This window comes from Girardinichthys multiradiatus, chromosome 9 (genome assembly GCF_021462225.1).
Source record: "Girardinichthys multiradiatus isolate DD_20200921_A chromosome 9, DD_fGirMul_XY1, whole genome shotgun sequence".
Lineage (NCBI taxonomy): Eukaryota > Metazoa > Chordata > Actinopteri > Cyprinodontiformes > Goodeidae > Girardinichthys > Girardinichthys multiradiatus.
Window position 1 is genome coordinate 50,053,772 of NC_061802.1, and position 16,998 is coordinate 50,070,769.

General features: G+C 43.8%; 1 protein-coding gene across 5 annotated transcripts in view; it reads right to left on the reverse strand.

The window, feature by feature from the left end:
* Positions 1–16,998, reverse strand: part of eps15l1a (epidermal growth factor receptor pathway substrate 15-like 1a) — a 305,470-nt gene that overhangs the window by 253,920 nt on the left and 34,552 nt on the right. The window lies entirely within an intron of this gene.

A 16,998-nucleotide genomic window follows, 5' to 3' on the forward strand; every position in this document is an offset into this window, starting at 1 on the left:
AATTAATGTTAAACTGTCCCAAGCGACAGATAACAAGATGGTGTAAGATAGAATCCAGTTCTGACTTGTTTTGCTGGAGGGTGTGGCCGTGGCGGCGTGGCGAAGTCTGATGTTACACCATGGCCATACGTTTGCCTCTAAATTACACATGCATGGTCCAATTTACTTCAAACTGAAAATGGTTGATCTTTGTCAGCCCCAAACAGCTCTATTGTATTACATTAGAATTTCGATCAATAGTGCCCCTTAGGAGACTTAAAGTGCTCCATCTCCCTCATACATCATCGGATCCACTTGAAATGTAGTATACATGATCATGGGTCAATGCCGAAGATGTTGCCACAGTCAATAGATTACATCATTTTAGCCCCGCCCACTAATAAACAAGTGAGTGCAGCTTCCATCTGGAAGGTCCGCTTTGCTCCAAACTGAATATGGTTGATCTTTGTCAGCCACCAAACAGCTCTATTGGATTACAGTGGAATTTGGATCAACAGTGCCCCCCAGGACATTTCAAGTGCTTTATCTCCTTCATACATCATCGGATCCACTTCAAATGTAGTATACATCATCAGGGATCAATGCTGAACATGTTGCCACAGTCAGTTCATGACATTATTTCTGCTCCGCCCACTAATGAACAACTGAGTGCAGCTTCCATCTGGAAGGTCGGATTTCCCCCAAATTTTAAATACTTCTCGCCAGACCAGAACTCTGCATGACCAAAGATCATATGACATGTTGCTCACATTCCCACCTAGTGGCGATGTGTGGAATTGAACGGCGGCTTCATATTTTTTCCTTTTTGTTTTTGTCTCCATGCCAATAACAATTGAAATGATCCCAAAGCAGTTTATAATAGTTTATTTTATAAATATCAAGCATCGATTTATAACGTTAGCCATAATGCTCCACTTGTAAAAATAAATCTGTTGGGCTTCTTCTTGGCACTCAGACAACAATTCTGAGTGCTACTCTGCCGTACAGGGCACGGTCAATTACTAATGACAATTACCTAATTGTGATTATTGAGTGCTGTGGGGGGCAGGAGGGGTTTGAGTGTTCGAATGGTCCTAGAGGCTATGTTGTCTGGGGTTTAAATGCACCTGGTAGGGTCTCCCATGGCAAACAGGCTCTAGGTGACGGGTCAGACAAAGAGCGGTTCAAGAATCCCTCATGAGGACTAGTAGATCGAGGCACGTGACGTTGCCCGGTACGGCGGAGCCGGGGTCCCACCCTGGGGTTGGGACTCGCCGGAGAGCGCCTGGTGGCTGGGTTGCTCCTCGCGAGACCCGGCCGGGCCAAGCCCGAACGAGGAAGACGCGAGGCCATCCCCCAGTGGGCCCACCACCTTCAGGGGGAATCGTGAGGGATTGGTGCAAATAGGATTGGGCGGTAGAGACCTCAGCGGCCTGATCCCCGGATGCTTAGGCTGGCTCTAGGGACGTGGAATGTCACCTCGCTGGGGGGGAAGGAGCCTGACCTTGTGCGGGAGGTCGAGAGATATTGTCTAGAAATAATCGGGCTCGACTCTACGCACAGCGTGGGCTCTGGAACCAATCTCCTCGAGAGGGGCTGGGCTCTCTTTTACTCTGGAGTGGCCCACGGGGAGAAGCGGCGGGCTGGGGTGGGTTTGCTTGTTGCCCCAGCTCAGCCGTCTCGTGTTGGGGTTTACCCCAGTGGATGAGAGGGTCACATCCCTGCGCCTTCGGGTTGGGGACAGGTCTCTGACTGTTGTTTCAGCCTACGGGCCGAGTGGTAGTGCGGAGTACCCGACCTTCTTGGCGCCCCTGTCGGGGGTGCTGGATAGTGCCCCTCCCGGGGACTCCATTATTCTCCCGGGGGCCTTGAACGCCCTACGTGGGAAACGACAGTGAAACCTGGAGAGGCGTGATCAGGAGGAATGGCCTCCCCAATCTGAATCCGAGTGGTGCTTGTTATTGGACTTCTGTGCTACTCACGGAATGAACACCATGTTCAAACATGAGGGTGTCCATCAGTGCACTTGGCACCAGGACACCCTAGGCAGGAGGTCAATGATCGACTTTGTTGTCTTAGGGTTAGGGTGAGGATTAGGGTTAGCGTTGGTTAGGTTAGGGTGAGTGGTGGGAGGCTGCTGACCTCGACTGAGGACATTATCGGGCAGTGAAAGGAGTACTTCGAGGATCTCCTCAATCCTGCCATCACGCATTCCCTGGTGGAAACAGAGGCTGGGGACTCGGGGCTGGACTCTTTCACAACCCAGGATGAAGTCACCGAGGTGGTTAAAAAGCTCCGCGGTGGCAGGTCTTCGGGGGTGGATGAGATCCGCCCTGAGTACCTCAAATCTCCGGATATTGTGGGGCTGTCATGGTTAACACGCCTCTTCAACATTGAGTGGCGGTCGGGGACAGTGCCTCTGGACTGGCAGACTGGGGTGGTGGTCCCCTTTCATAAGAAGGGTGACCGGAGGGTGTGTTCCAACTACAGGGGGATCACAGTCCTCAACCTCCCTGGTAAGGCCTACGCCAGGGTATTGGAGAGGACAGTCCGGCCGATAGTCGAACCTCGGCTTCAGGAGGAGCAGTGTGGTTTTCATCCCGGCCGTGGAACACTGGACCAGCTCTATACCCTCTACAGCAGTGGTCCCCAACCTTTATATTACCGCGGACCGGTCAACCCTTGGCAATTTTACTGCGACCCGGGGTGTGTGGGAGTTGAACCATCATGTTGGTGTGCCCACTGAGACTCACAAACTCAACAACAAGCAGCTGCTCTGTTCTGCATATTTCTGCTGTTATTTAAGGAGAAATATTATTGTGAGAACCAAGAGCAGCTCATTCTACACATTCTATTTATACTTTTGGAACAGCGTCGACGAATGCATGCTACAAGCAAGACACGGCGTTCTCTCCCACAACGTGTTGCTAAGCAACGCCCAGCTGAACAGTTATGATTTTATAACTTTATACACCTTTGATACCAGCGACAATGGCTTGTTAAGTTCAAAGAGGCGTTTTGTTCTGTTTATAGCGGACCAAAAGTAGCAGGAGTGAATCCACCTGCATCTTTATGAACATACCTTTAGTCAAGCTGCGGCAATCTTTGTTGTCCCATTGTCTGAGAAAAAAACGGTCCCGGTCTTCATTTGCCATCCTCAGCACAAAACTCAGTCGTAATTTGGTCCAATGCTTCATCCACAGTTTAAAACTTTTTTTTGGGAAGCCGTTGGGCTTAGAAAACAAATAATCCAACGTGAGAAATAATAAAAAAAAAAAAAACACATACACGCTCAGCTGCATAATCGGTTCTGACCTGTTTGAACTCGATATGGATTCATGAAATACGCGCCGTTACGCATGCCCATAACTAGAGTTTGGATGGGCCAAATTCCACAAATGACCCATCCTTTTCATTCTTAGGGCCAGTAGAATAAAGTTATCTCTAAGTCTTTCACGTCAATCCCACCAATCAGGAAGCAGAGGCCGAGACTTCCGGTGCTCCATTTTGTAGGGTGTGTTTACTTTCTGATTCAACTGCTTGTAGTTTAAACTGTGTTTTGTGTTCGTAGAAATGGTTTATATCGGCTTTTAGCCAAGATTCTGATGTTTCAGCGGATACCACACATGTCTATGTTTAACTAAGGGAAGTTTGAGCAATAAACATAGGGAGAAAAAAACCTGGAGCTTTCCCTGTTTGCGGGGGTTGGGGCCTAAGTTTAATTATTTCTCAGGCGGCCCGGTACCAATTGATTAACGGACCGGTACCAGTCCGCAGCCAGGGGGATGGGCACCACTGCTCTACAGGGTACTTCAGGGTTCATGGGAGTTTGCACAACCAGTCCACATGTGTTTTGTGGACCTGGAGAAAGCATTCGACTGTGTCCCTCGTGATGCCCTGTGGGGGGTACTCCAGGAGTATGGAATCGGGGGCCCTTTATTAGGGGGCCATCCGGTCTCTGTACAAGCGGAGCAGGTGTTTGGTCCGCATTGCTGGCACTAAGTCGGACCTGTTCCCGGTGCATGTTGGACTCCGGCAGGGCTGCCCTTTGTCACTGGTCCTGTTCATAACCTTTATGGACAGGATTTCTAAATGCAGCGAAGGGCCGGAGGGGTCTGGTTTGGGGACCAGTGGATTTTGTTTCTTCTTTTTGCAGATGATGTGGTCCTGCTGGCCTCCTCTAGCCAAGACCTACACCATGCGCTGGGATGGTTCGCAGCCGAGTGTGAAGCGGCCGGGATGAAGATCAGCTCCTCCAAGTCAGAGGCCATGGTTCTCGACCCGAAAAGGGTGGCTTGTCCACTTCAAGTTGGAGGGGAGTTCCTGCCTCAAGTGGAGGAGTTCAAGTATCTCGGGGTCTTGTTCACGAGTGAGGGAAGAATGGAGCAGGAGTTCGACAGACGGATCAGTGCGGCTGCCGCAGTATTGGGGCACTGTGCCGGCCCGTTGTGGTGAAGAGAAAAGCGAAGCTATCGATTTACCGGTCGGTCTACGTTCCTACCCTCACTTATGGCCATGAACTCTGGGTCATGACCGAAAGAACGAGATCCCGGATACAAGCGGCTGAAATGAGCTTCCTCCGTAGGCTGGCCGGGCACTTCCTTAGAGATAGGGTGAGGAGCTCGGCCATCCGGGAGGGGCTCGGAATAGAGCCGATGCTCCTCCACATTGAGAGGATCCAGTTGAGGTAGCTCGGGCATCTATACCGGATGCCTCCTGGACGCCTTCCTCGGGAGGTGTTCCAGGCACGTCCCACCGGGAGGAGGCCCAGGGGACGGCCCAGGACACGCTGGAGGGACTATGTCTCTCGGCGGGCCTGGGAACGCCTTGGGCTGCACCCAGAGAAGCTGGAGGAAGTGTCTGGGGAGAGGGACGTCTGGGTGTCTCTGCTGAGTCTGCTGCATCTGCGACCCGGTCCCGGATAAGCGGAAGACAACGAGTACGAGTACCAAGTGCTGTGAGCCCAATAATCACATCACCAGAGTGTATCTCTGATGTCAATTCATAAGAAATTATTTTTGGTTATAATGCATTACAGGTGTTGGACAATGAAACTGAAACACCTGTCATTTTAGTGTGGGAGGTTTCATGGCTAAATTGGACAAGCCTGGTAGCCAGCCTTCATTGATTGCACATTGCACCAGTAAGAGCAGAGTGTGAAGGTTCAATTAGCAGGGTGAGAGCACAGTTTTGCTCAAAATATTGAAATGCACACAACATTATGGGTCACATACCAGAGTTCAAAAGAGGACAAATTGTTGGTGCACGTCTTGCTGGCGCATCTGTGACCAAGAAAGCAAGTCTTTGTGATGTATCAAGAGCCACGGTATCCGGGGTAATGTCAGCATACCATCAAGAAAGCGAACTACATCCAACAGGATTAACTGTGGACGCAAGAGGAATCTGTCTGAAAGGGATGTTCGGGTGCTAACCCGGATTGTATCCAAAAAACATAAAACCACGGCTGCCCAAATCACGGCAGAATTAAATGTGCACCTCAACTTTCCTGTTTCCACCAGAACTGTCCGTCTGGAGCTCCACAGGGTCAATATACACAGTCTGCACAGTCACCAGATCTAAATATTATTGAGCCACTTTGGGGTGTTTTGGAGGAGCGAGTCAGGAAACGTTTTCCTCCACCAGTATCACGTAGTGACCTGGCCACTATCCTGCAAGAAGAATGGCTTAAAATCCCTCTGACCACTGTGCAGGACTTCTATATATGTCATTCCCAAGAGGAAATGATGCTGTATTGACCGCAAAAGGAGGCCCTACATCATACTAATAAATTATTGTGGTCTAAAACCAGGTGTTTCAGTTTCATTGTCCAACCCCTGAATTATAATTTTTAATAATAATTACGACAAATATTTATAATTAATAATCATAATCCCTTACATGAATGAATCAAACAAATTATGTTTTATCTCTGTGATGACTAAGTTACCACCTATTTATCCTCATTCTCGTAAGGTAAGGTAAGTTTATTTATATAGTGCTGTTCAGCAACGAGACACTCAAAGCGCTGTACATACAATTACAATACAATCACAAAGCAAATAAACACAGATACAGACACAAAAAAACAAATCAAATGATAAACAAACAACAGAGGTCATTTAAAAAAGTAAAATAAAATAAAGAGAATAGAATAGAATGATGGACAAGAAAATGAAAGGAAAATTGGATTCAAACGCAACTAATCATGCCTAGATGGCCCAGTCAAAGGCCACTCTAAACAAATACGTTTTTAATCTTGATTTAAAGCAACGTAGGGTTTTGTTGCTTTTACAGTTTTCTGGCAGTTTATTCCAGATTAGTGGAGCATAAGAACTAAAAGCTGCTTCTCCATGTTTAGTTCTGGTTCTGGTTCTGCAGAGTATATTTGAACGAGATGATCTGAGAGGTCTGGGTGGTTGATACACTGACAACAAGTCTGTAATGTATTTTGGTGCTAAGCCATTCAGTGATTTATAGACTAACAAAAGTATTTTAAACTCTATTATCTGAGCTACAGGGAGCCAGTGTAGGGACTTTAGAACTGGGGTGATGTGCTCCACTTTCTTAGTTCTAGTGACGCGGGCAGCAGCATTCTGGATCAACTGCAGCTGTCTGACTTTTTAGGCAGGCCTGTGAAGACACCGTTGCAGTAATCAATTCTACTAAAGATGAACGCATGAATTAGTTTTTCAAGGTCCTGCTGTGACATTAGTCCTTTAATCCTGGAGATGTTGTTTAGGTAATAAAAGGCTGACCTAGTTACTCCCTTTATTATTGGATTATTATCGTATTGTCCACTTCTTCGCTATACATTGAACTAAATCAGGTTCGAAGGGTTTTCGTCCCCTCACTCCAAGCTTGAGAATTTTTTGTTATATTGGGAACCCACATTTAAAACCTTTGATCTCAATTGAAAACAGTAAAGAAATATAAGATATACAGTACTGTGCAAGTTTTAGGCAGGTGTGGAAAAATGCTGTAAACAAAGAACGCTTTCAAAAATGGAAGTGCTAATCATTCATTTCATCAATCAACAAAATGCAGTGAATGAACAAAAGAGAAATCAAAATCAAATCAATATTTGGTGTGACCACCCTTTGCCTTCAAAACAGTATTAATTCTTCTAGGTACACTTGCACACTGTTTTTGAAGGAACTTGTCTGATAGGTTGTTCCAAACATCTCAGAGAACTAATCACAGATCTTCTGTGGATGTAGGCTTTCTCACATCCTTCTGTCTCTTCATGTAATCCCAGACACACTCAATGTTGAGATCAGGGCTCTGTGGGGGACATACCACCACCTCCAGTAATTCTTGTTCTTTTTTACGCTGAAGATAGTTCTTAATGACTTTGGCTGTACTTTTATTTTGATTTATTCAGACAGAAGTATCCCTGTAATGTTGCAGCTGGCTTATTACTGAGTCAGAGGTAAGTTATGTTTATTTTGTTTCCTAATGATCCAAAATAATTTAATACTGCATTTATTTGGAGAAACATGTAGCTATTATTGAGAAGTGTTGAGAATTAAAATCATTTTAAAAACATTATTTTATCAAAATAATATTTTATCTGATCTTGCATTGTGAATGGTTGTCTAAACGTTTGCTGATTATTGCCTAAGTTAGTTCCAAGACTAACTTAACTTCACTTCCAGATTCTTCAAGATAATCCTTGGTTCTCAAACATAAACATTGCATGGTAATGTTGTATCACTCTTTTGGTTATAATTTCCAATCATCTTTAATCAATTTGTTTATATTGTACATATCCCATTAGTCTTCGTTAGTCTTTAATTCTGCTTGGTAATTTAGTTGGATTGTTTTAGCATAGTAAAGAGTTTGTTGATTGAAATATGTTTGACTTTGAGTTGACTTATTTTTGTTAATAAATTCTTGTATTTTAAGAAAACGTGTGAATTCATTCCATGTGTGCAGAGTTTATGCTGTACAATAATGTCAGAGCTCATCTCACACCTTTCTATTCTGTCCTAATACCATCGCCTTACTGGGCTGGTATTCACAGGACAACCCTTAACAGACTGAAATATTATTTGATAAAATATTAAAATATTAATATTAAATATTAAATAATATTCTCAGATTCATAATTCCAACAGTCAGAGGGTGTGTTGAATAAGGGCAAATATGCACGAAATGTGGAAAGGGCAGAGAGAAATCGGAGGCGTTTAATGCAGCTGGTCGCGTGGCAAGAAACTAAACATAGACACCGAGGTGTCGCCTTCACCACCGTACATCAACTCTAATAATCCGTTGACTGAGGCCATGGTTAAATGAGTTAGACAGATTATTAGCTGGTATAACTTTAGCATTGGGAGATTTCAGACAACTTTTGGGTGGCAGCACTACATGCAGTAAGTTATTGAGAATTCAGCCTGCACCTCTCATCAATGCAACGCAACACCTTATTTTGCTATGGCTGGAGGGATGGGAGACGCGCTGTGTGACATGTTCCCATCTAAAAAAATTCGGACACCGTACTTCAATTTTTCTGGGACGGGCGAACACATGTTTCTTTATGAGGCGGTAGAAACCTGTATCAAACAGACAGTGACTCGCTGGAGTTCAATATTTTAGACAAACTGTGATGGATGGAAGACCTGAAGGAAAGTAATGCAAGGGAAACCCAGATTTAGAGAGGTTTGGTCACGCTAGGTGGGAGAGACATTTGTTACACCACATGAAGGAATATTTGGAGGAGAAAAAAGAACAAATAGAACACGAAAAGAAACAGCCTGATGCATTAGACAAAAAACTGAAAACTGTCCAATTAACCGCAGTAAGATAGAAGAGGAATAGTAAAAAGCCTGATAAGAAAATGATCACTGCAGAGGCTGACAGAGGAGCAAATTGGATGATGGCTCCTGTTACATCTCCGCCCACTTCAGCAGCTCGGGGGGTGGTAAAACCTCCTAGCGCCTACCAATGTATATCAACTGGCTCCACCTATCCAGTGGGAGTCACACCCATATAGTCCTCGTGGCCAGGCCAGGGGTGGACCGTTTGGAAAGAGGGCCGGACGAAGGGGTGGACAGGGAGGAGCTGGTTCCTCCTCCTACCTAGTATGTGGGCAGACGAATTGGGCCCGCAGCTGCCCTCAGCGCTACGGGGCACGCCCAGAAGGATCTCCTCCATCCTTGTATCAACCTCTGGCACAACATGCTCCTGTCACCGCACAATGCAGCACTCATAACACAATGACACACCCCACAGAGAGGTCCAGACAATGGGAAAAAGGCAGAACCCATTGTTCCAGTGGAATTAGAGGGACGAATTGCTATTTTTTGTTAACACTGAAGCCACTTTGAATATTCCTCCATCTAATAAAATGTCTTCTCTGATGGGATTCTCTGGGGTTAAACAGACTCTGGCTGTTTTTACACCTCTTCACACTATGGTTGGAAAAAAAAACTGTTGCCTTCATTTGTTATTTCACCTGACACACCTGTGAATCTACCCAGAGACATTTTGATTGCATTGGAAGCTACAATACTTTGTTCCATGGATGGTTTGGTTGTGATTTTTCCAGATGGAACCACACTGCATGCAGCGGATGGCCCATGTTCTGTGGCCTGAAGAGGAGGAGTCTTATGTGGACATTTATCAGGGCTTCATTAAGCCTGAAACCCCTTCTGGTGTTGGGGTGAGGTCCAGTTTCCTTATCTGGAAACCCTGGATTCGGGCCCTGGCTCCTTGCAGCCCAACACCTGGTCTGCCACGTGTGACTTTGTTTTATGAGAGAAGTGAGAAAACAAACAGATTGGTTTCAGGAACAGTTAGAGAAATATTTTAGAAGGGAAAATATGGACCATTTCCTCTAAAACATTTATGAAATGTCTGATGAAGCTGTACCTCACCTTGCACCTTGCAAGTCATCACGCTAAAGAACTGGGAGGACATTCCCTTGCAGCCACTGATTAGCAATCTACTGCTGTCCCAGCCCTTTCGTTTCCTCCATCCACTAACATTTATTATATTGCTGTTACTGCGTCTGACTCTGCCACGTTAGAACACCATCAGCTATCTAGATAACATGGCAGAGAATTAACTGATCACTTTCTGGCTGAACCTGTTTTATCCAGTTGTCCACCACATCTATGGGCTCAAGGACCCACTGATGTTCGATGTGTGAACATTGCCCCTGTGGAATTTAAGTAGCAGGATGTCCCCCCCCATCTGGCGAAACCAGTATCCACACTCCTGCTGCAGAGGTAGTAATTGCTGACACCATTGAGGGGCTGTTAAAAGCAGGTGGGTCAGAACCCTGCCGGTCTGCGTGGAACACCCCCATTCTGCCCGTTGAAAAGGAGCTCTGACAGCTGACTGGCTGAGCACTACAGGGATGTCTTCTCAATTCACTTATAAGAATCAGCACCTGAGAGACACCAGGTGGCCTTAAGATTTTGCCTTATCCCTGGGTCAGGTTCTTAAACAGCAGCTCCAGGACTGCAGGTTGTCAGCGGAGGTGGTTTTCTGATTACAGCCTGAACAGCAACCGTGTGTATTGAAGCTACCAACCATATTCTTTTACATCTTGCAGAAAAAGGTTTCGAAGTGAGTAAAATGATAAACAGATTGAAGAATACAAGTTACTTTTTATGAACAGTTATTTCAACAACAGGAACCCATATTTTTTCTGCACAAAAATCTGCCATTTTACATCACCCCAGACAAAGACGTGTTGTCCTTGTTTGGGTTTTACTGCCTAGAGCAGAAACTATGTCCCTAATTACACTGGATTGACAGAACCACTGGGTCTTTTGGTAAAAGAGCAGGGTATGAGAAATCTTAATGCATCACTGAATTGGAACACAGACGCGACTAATTGTTCATTAAGTTTAAACAGCTGCTGTAGTTTGTTCCACTATTGGCTCTTTCAGGATTACTGTCTGCCTTTTTATTTAGAAGTTTCTGTAACAACAGTGTTGTTTCAGCAAAAAGGGGGATATAGAGAGGTGATTCAGTATGTTAGCTGTATGCTAGATAATATGGAAAAAGATGATTGGAAACAATGGTTGAGAAGTGAATTTGTGACTGCAGCACAGAAGCCTATCAATCAAATATTGTTGTTGCCTAAAAAAGTAGCAGGTTATGTACGCAGCTTCAATTTAGTAAGTGTTGAAGATGAGACCTTTGAAAATCTTAACTTGGAAAAAATCAAACAACATCAAAAGGGGTTCTCCCCCTGAGGAACTTACTGTGTGAAGAGAAAAGGAGCAAAAGATGGCCTTTGGAGAGGCCCTGGTGATAAAAGTTGTGATGCCACCAAACATGAGAGAACATATTTCGGAAGAGGCACATGGAACATTGCATGTAGGTATTTCGTAGTTGCTTATCAATCTGGAACAATGGTGGCACCCATATTTAAAAGATATGGTGAGAAATACGATCAATATCAAGAACTGTTCCATCTGTGGATAATTTAATCCAAAACTTACTATGCATTCATCTCCAGGTAAGTTTAAAATTACACCCAACTTGGGAAAGAGATACTCTGTGGTAATATGTTTAATTAATCATAACATTTCCAGACATGGCTCAAAAAATAAGGTCTGATAATGGAAATTATTTCAGGAACAAAGGTGTGGCTCAAGGTCATCATCAAGCGGAAGTGGCAGGAACCCAAATTCACAGGCCCATTCCAAATCCTGGAAAGAACATCTCATGCTGTTCGTCTGAGAGGAAAAGTAGAAACCTGGTATCATTGGAGCCAGTGTGCACCAGCTGAGGAGCCTACAAAGGCACCAGAGGTGTCTTAAAGGGGCATAATAAATCCCCTGGAGGCTCACCGGTGTGATTGCACTGAGCTGAAGAGGATTTATCCACTACAAGGAGTCATTACATTCAACTACTCAACAGATAAATTCAAGACTGGGAATCAGGAACATATGTGGCTCTTGGCTCTGATTATGTGATCATTGAATGTAGTGTTTCTTTCTCTGTTTATTAATCTTTGGATCATTGTTTATGTTATTGTTGTTTTATGTATTTGATGTATGGCATTGAATCGACATTCTTGAGTAAATCCCACAGTGTGTGCAGGTTATAAGCTCCTGGGTAAGTGGTATTCATCTGGTACAAAGGATAAAAATGGTGATGCATTTTTGGGATGTTAGTTGGAAATGAAAATGTGGGGAAGGTTTAATAATGACACTTGTGGGAATAATTGTATTCTTGTTGTGTGATGTTTCCAGAGTGGTGAGCACACTTCCAGTCCCAATTTCCGCAGCCATCGTCATCTACTCCGGAAAATTACTGAAACATCAGATATATGCTTTAAAAGACATTGAGGTATCGAATTAGATTATGTACTTGGCTCAGACACCACATTTGAATTTGACCTCTGTTCTGTGTTTGCATGTGAGGGTAGTGAACTAGCCTGGACTAAATATAATGTGTATCTGAGGATCTATCAGAAAGGTGCGGTGGATTGCATGGAGAACATCGGCATGCCGGCACAGGGTTTTGTCATTTGGGACACTAAATAAGGCCGAATACTGTCAGATAATCCATATGCAGAAACATTTCAGCATTTGGTGACCTTGGCTAGAGGACAAGCGAAGGATAAATTGACAATTGGAGGTATTAATCCAATAGTACTCAGCATTGGAGGAATACAGAGCAACCCCTACCACAACCCTAATATTACAATAATGCCACTTGCTCTTAGATGTGGAAATATGAGTTTCGGATTTTATATGTATTTAGGAGTACATTTGGCAGGATGGCTCACACGAGATCAGGGTAAAATTGTTAGAATTAATCTTGTTTCTTCTATGGTCAAAGGACATGAAATAGAAACCCCTGTGGTTCAAATAGACTATAACACCTTAACCCCCCAGAAAATGTTATCCAAGGGACTCTGGGATTTACAGAGTCCAATTTGTGGTTGACATGGAAGGCTCAAACAGCACGTGAGTCGACCATGAGCAATTGTATTGCATGCGCGGCTGCCAGACCAATTCTGGCCACTGTGCCTGCTCCCATATATGAGAATGCGGATCCACTAGGATTTAAATGTATGCTTCTGTTAACTCATGGTAAAGAAAACCCTGCATGTCATACCTTAGCAAAGGTGTTTCTGGTAATTAGCAATAGCTCACTGGTAGGCCCTTTTTGTCCTCAGAGTGAGGGAAATGATTATCCCTGTTTCAATTTTACAGGGGTTACTAAAAAACCACAGTTAAAACTGGGAATTGTCTCTCCATCATGGTGTGACAAAACTTACCCAGCTGGCACTGTAGGACACTGGGCCCGAGAAGGTTTATATTACTATTGTGGTGGAAATATTTTGTTAGTCCAAATTGCCCCTAGGACAGTAGGAAGCTGTGCAATGGTGAGGCTGGCCATTGCTTCTGTGGGGGGAGAAATCACCACATGGCGAAAGGTGAGGAAGACCAGGTCCTTTGATCTTATGGGCAGTTCATTAACTTCTATTGATGCAATTGGTGTTCCAAGTGGGTTCCTGACAGGATAAATTAGTTGATCAAGTGGCAGCTGGGTTCAAAAATGTATCTGTAATATCAGCAGTTTTTCCTGTAACCCCAAATAAGAATGTAGATCGGATCAATGACATACGTTACAATGTCTTAAGGTTGGCAAATCTGACACAAGATGCGGTTGAAGGGTTGGCAGAGCAGTTGGCATCTACTTCTCTTATGGCTGTGCAGAATAGGCTGGCTGTGGACATGTTGTTGGCTGAAAAGGGTGTGTGTGTGCAATGTTTGATGACGTGCTGTACTTTTATCCCAAATAATACTGTTCCTGATGGTTCAGTGACTCAAGCATTAGAAGGCTTGCGTACTAAAGAAATGCATGAATACTCAGGAATTGGCGGGGGACTGGAGAAGTGGTTCACCAACACCTTTGGTAAGTATCTCATTGCTGATTTCATTGTCTGTATTTTTTTGGTTTTTTAGTAACATGTGGATATTTTTGTGTGCCATGTATTCGTTCACTTAAAGTAAGACTTATAACGTCAACTATTGAAAAAGGAGCACTCACTCATGCACCTCCATATAATATGATGCAAAATGTTGTTACTGAAGGTTGGGAATTAATGGCCCAGTTGTAATTCATGGCTTTCCTTTGTTACTTTGCAGAGTACAAATCTTTTGGTGTGCCACTTTGGCCTTATTATTCTTTCATTTGTTGATTATCATTCCTACATTTTTGAATATTGACCTCTTTGGCAGAGGTCAAAAGGGGGAATTGTTGAGAACTAAAATCATTTAGTTTCATATATGTGTTTAGTTTGCATGTGGGAAGACTGAGAAATAACATGTGTGAGCCTTGAGGAGAGAAGTCACAGGGTCACAGCAGGAGTCAGGCTGGAACAAGGGTGAAACTGAGGTTAGGAGGTTCTCAGCAGAAAAGCAATAAATGTCGACTTTTGGGCATGGTATAGATAATAAACTACTCATAAGGAGGGCTTGGCTGATTTACAGCGCCGACACAGACTGCATAATGGAGAGGGTCAGTCAGTAAGCTTTGAAGTAGAGGGTATAAGAGGTTCTGGCATCTGTGATGAGGCAGACCACTCGGTGACCAGCCATAGCTTTGCTGCTGACCAAGTCTTCTCCCAAAGGCCTTTGGTAAATCTTTCTTTCTTTCTCTGTATTATTCTTTTTGCATTCAATATGCATTGGGAATTATTGGACTTATCATTTACCAAATTAAACTTGTGTTAATCTTAATTTCCTGCTCTTCATCTGTTCTTTCTCACGACATCCGGACTGAGGTGTTGAGGCTGAATTATGATATCTGGTCGAATTATTTTACCTCAACAGAAGCTACAGCTAACATTAACAGAGTGTTATGAGCCATTAAAAGCCCATAATCCCCAAACATCACTGGTTAATAATCAAGCACTTGTTGGGCTCAGACCAGGGGTCCATGTCAAATCTCAAGTCTTTAGGGCACAAGTCTAAGTCGAGTCTAAAGACTTATTTTTGTGACTTAGGACTCGAGTCCCAGTCTCAAAGTAAATGTTTTCTATTTTGTTGGTCTAGAATTTATTTTATTCCCAGCAACAACAATGAGATGTTTCTCTAAAAACAATTACTGTATATGTAGCTAAGCTTAATCGATGGGTCTATTAAGTCTATTTTTTGAGAAAAAAATCTGCTGGGTGGTAATGGCCCTATTTACTATAAAGTTCAAATCAACTCAAAAAAATATGGCTATTAAATAAAAAAAATACTTTGAGTTGCATGTAATATTTAAGAAGGTGGAACATATTAATGAAAATCTCAGTCAGTCATTTTCTACCGCTTATTCCATAGTGGGTCACGGAGGAGCTGGTGCCTATCTCCAGCAGTCTATGGGCGAGAGGCAGGGTACACCCTGGACAGGTCGCCAGTCCATCACAGGGCAACACACAAACAACCACGCACACACTCATTCATACACCTAAGGGAAATTTAGAGTTACCAATTAACCTAACAGGCATGTCTTTGGACTGTGGGAGGAAGCCGGAGTACCCGGTGAGAACCCACACATGCACGGGGAGAACATGCAAACTCCATGCAGAAAGACCCCAGGCTGGGAATTGAACCCAGGACCTTCTTGCTGCAAGGCAACAGTGCTACCAACTGCGCCACCGTGCAGCCCAAAAATACTTTGAGTTGCATGTAGTATTTAAGAAGGTGGAACATATTAATGAAAATCTCACCCCTAAAAAAAATTATAAAACGTCAGCACCCCAATCAACTCCATTTACTGGAGGGCCAAATTTCTTACCATTCTTAAGCTGTCCAAGGTCAGCAAATGGGCTCCGAGCCACACTTGACTCGCTCATAGAAACACAGCCGTGTAAATGCTGCCATTGTGTTCGGGCTGCAGACAGTAATTTTTTTGTAAATTCAATTAATAAAGGCCAGATGGTGAATTTAATAACTTTTATAAGCAGAGCACTAGATGTGATTTTCATTTTGGGTGGACTAAGAGTCATACTCCACAGACTGAAATTAGGCATTGATGTTTGTAGTCATTTAATCCAGAGCATACCAGTACCGGTATGAAAAAAGCAACACCTATTTTTCACTGTGTCTAAAACTAGATCAACTAGTCTTTCTTGTCTTTCTAGCACCTTCTCCGGTGATGTAATTGGCTTGCTTAGCTCATGCACGCTGGGTGCATTTTAGTTTGAAGCAGGCTCTGGCTGCTGCACACATGCCCTGCAGCTAGCTTGCGTGCTGCTCCGTTAACTCCCTGTGTTGTTTTATCTCTGGAGAATTGCTCATAATGGCACAGAAGAGGATATTTACTAGTCTGGATGTTTTGGACGACATTTAGTGGACCAGTGACACGGAAATGAAATAATCTACAGACAGACAGCTATTTTGAGTAGGACGATCACCTCTCCTTAAACCAGAGCTGGTTTAAGACATAATTAGTTTACTAATCAAACATCTGACATGGAAAACTCCGTAACTCCTAAAGTTCACCTAACAGTGTCGCCTTACTCCTTCAACTCACCCGGTAAACAATATGCGTACTCCGAAATTATCCATGGGGGTGGGGGGGTGAGTGAAGCGTTCAGGAGTGCTGAGAGAAAATTAGCTTTCAGTGAATTAGATGCAGATGGGTGGTGATAGCTTTGGAAATTTATACGCAAGTAGATATCGCGCTTGACACAAAGTACGATACATCAGATATTTTCATCATATCATCCAGCCCTAATCCTAGCAATTAAACAACCAAAGATAAGGAAAACTGAGAAAAGTCACAGCAAAGCTGGACATGCATATGTAAATGGACATCAACACTGCAGCACACTGTAGTCCAAACAAGCTAACTTCTAATCAAAGGTTTATCTCTAGTATGCTGAAAAAAATTACACACGGAACCACTATCTGCAATCTAAAAGGCAGGGCACATCTGCAGTGTAACATCACAAAGTACACCCCTAAAATATTCTCAAACAACCCACACCAGCAGTGTCTGGACAGTGGGTGACACTCTAAGGCACATCGTCCAGGGATCCCTTTTCAATCTGTT